Here is a 2,486-nt window from a genome sequence, read left to right on the forward strand (position 1 = left end):
TTGTACTAAATTATTGTAAAAAAATGTGGATGAAATAGACTTAATTTTTAAAAAAAATAAAAAATAAAATGATTACCAAACGGGCCTTAATAATTAAAATTATTTTAATTTCATAAATAATTTAACATTTGAATTATTTTTTTACTCATGTCATGGTTGGCACAAAAATATGTAACAGATGGCTACATTCTCCACCCCAGTTTTATGTAACAAAAAAAATTATATGATATGGGTTTATAAATGGCCAAGTTCACTTAAAAAAAATGTTCAACCACATCCTTTAGTTGACAGATATTGTGGTTTTATTAATGTCAAACTACTATAAAGAACAACTATAAAATACTATAACTAATAATTTAAAATAATGGTCGTCGAAGTTGGTGGAAGTGCCCACCGATGGAGGTTATCGAAGTTAGTTGTCCATGATGGTGGTCGAATGTGGCGAGAGTTGGATGTCGGCAGAAGTCAACAGAGTTAATTGCCAAAGTTAGTGGCCGAATTTGGGCGTCAGAGGTGGTGGTCAGAGTGGCAACGGGGATAAGTGCTAATGATGGTTGATTACACTGTTACTAGTTAGTGGACATAGGAATAAAATATCGATGGCATACAAAATTGAGCCTTCTAACGCTGAATTGGGTTTTTAACTCATCTCCCTAGCAACTCATATCCTCACTCTAAATACCACATGGGATGGAAAAGATTGGATAATTGGATATTAAACACGGGGAAATATAGGAAAGGAAATTATTTTTGTTTTTAAAAATATATAAAAACACATGAATTCTTTCTCTTTATTAAAATAAACTAAACGAGAGTGTACTTATTAGTTTTATTCAAATATTTCTTTTCTTAAAATAACTTAACATGAGAAAACAACATTAGAAATGAACAACAAGATCGTTTATCTTGATTTACAAGATCAAAAAGCCAACTAGTAAATGTCTTCGTCCAAAAAAAAAGGAGAAAATTTCTCCATCGTCAATGAGTTAAGTCATCGACCATCACATTGTTTGAGACCCATAAATGTGACAAAAATATTCAATCACTACCAAACAAGTCAACTACATAACTCCATCAAATATTTTGATCGAGCTTAAATTGATATTTTTCATCTAAAGATCGAATCACCACAAAAAATTTTTCCTAATATATATAAAGTATAATTATAAAGAAGTTACTTTTGATACATTTCTTTTTAGCATCAAAAGAAGAAATGCTTATTTCAATCTATGTGGTTCAAAAGTTTAAAATGATTTTCATTTTTCTAAATATTTCTTTTCTCAATTTTAAATATTAAGACCTTATTTAGTAATCATTTTTTTCTTCTTTTGAAAATTAAACATACAAATACCACTTTCATCTTTTAAGTTTTGTTTTTTTATCTAATTTTTATCTATGTTTCCAATAACCAAGTCAAATTTTGAAACCTAAAAAAAGTAATTTTAAAAATTTTGTTTTTCTTTTTAGAAATTGGCCAAGAATTCAAATTTTGTACTTAAATATGCAAACCATCGTAAGAAAATGTGAGGAAATAGACTTTAATTTTCAAAAATTAAAAAATATATATTATAAAATAGGGTCTAAATAATTCATTAGTGCTTTGTAGAATTGTAACCTAAGCCAGCCCAAAGAAAATAAATCATGTAGTAGATAATGAAAATGGTCTTTAAGCCAATGGAAACGATAAAAATATATGTGAAAATTTATGCATCTGTATTTATTTTTTGTAATACACTCAAGTGTCTAATCACAAGTTACCTTTAGTTAAAAGAATTTTTAATATAAATACTATTTAATATATATTATTACTGAAAAAATTCTTTAAACAAAGTGGGGGTGTAGCTCATATGGTAGAGCGCTCGCTTTGCATGCGAGAGGCACAGGGTTCGATTCCCTGCACCTCCAAAAATATTTTTCTATTTCTTTTTTTTTTTAATCATCATTTTCCAATTCTTCCGTGCCCATCATTACAAAAAAAAAAATTACTTTTCAAGTCGTTAGATCTTGTCTAGATTCTATTTGATCTCTAAGTTTCAAAATATTACATATTTAAGCCCTATTTGGTAATCTTTTTTTTTTTTTTCGTTTTTGAAAATTAAATCTATGGACATCACTCCCACCTCCAAATTTATTCCTTTGTTATATACTTTTCACCAATGATTTAAAAAACCAAGTCAAGTTTTGAGAACTAAAAAACTTAGCTTTCAAAAAATTGCTTTTATTTTTGGAATTTGGCTAAGAATTCAATCACTGTACTTAGAAATGATGCAAATTATTGTAAAAAAATGTAAATGAAATAGGCTTATTTTTCAAAAACAAAAACAAAAAACCAAACGGTTACCAACCGACCCTTATCATTAGTTTGATTTCATTTTTTAAAAAATTTGATCCATGAATTTCAAATTTACATTTTAACTTTGACTTTCTACTAAATACTAAATTTTCACTAATTATGAAGTAAAATTTTAAAATTCATTTTAATAGTG

The 2,486-nt window shown here is 27.3% G+C and overlaps 1 non-coding gene across 1 annotated transcript; it reads left to right on the forward strand.

The window, feature by feature from the left end:
• Nucleotides 1-1,832: 1,832 nt before the first annotated feature.
• Nucleotides 1,833-1,905, forward strand: TRNAA-UGC (transfer RNA alanine (anticodon UGC)). The gene has a single exon. It is a non-coding gene; the product is annotated as a tRNA-Ala (tRNA).
• Nucleotides 1,906-2,486: the final 581 nt, after the last annotated feature.

This window comes from Benincasa hispida, chromosome 5 (assembly GCF_027475165.1).
Source record: "Benincasa hispida cultivar pf3 chromosome 5, pf3_genome.v1.1, whole genome shotgun sequence".
Lineage (NCBI taxonomy): Eukaryota > Viridiplantae > Streptophyta > Magnoliopsida > Cucurbitales > Cucurbitaceae > Benincasa > Benincasa hispida.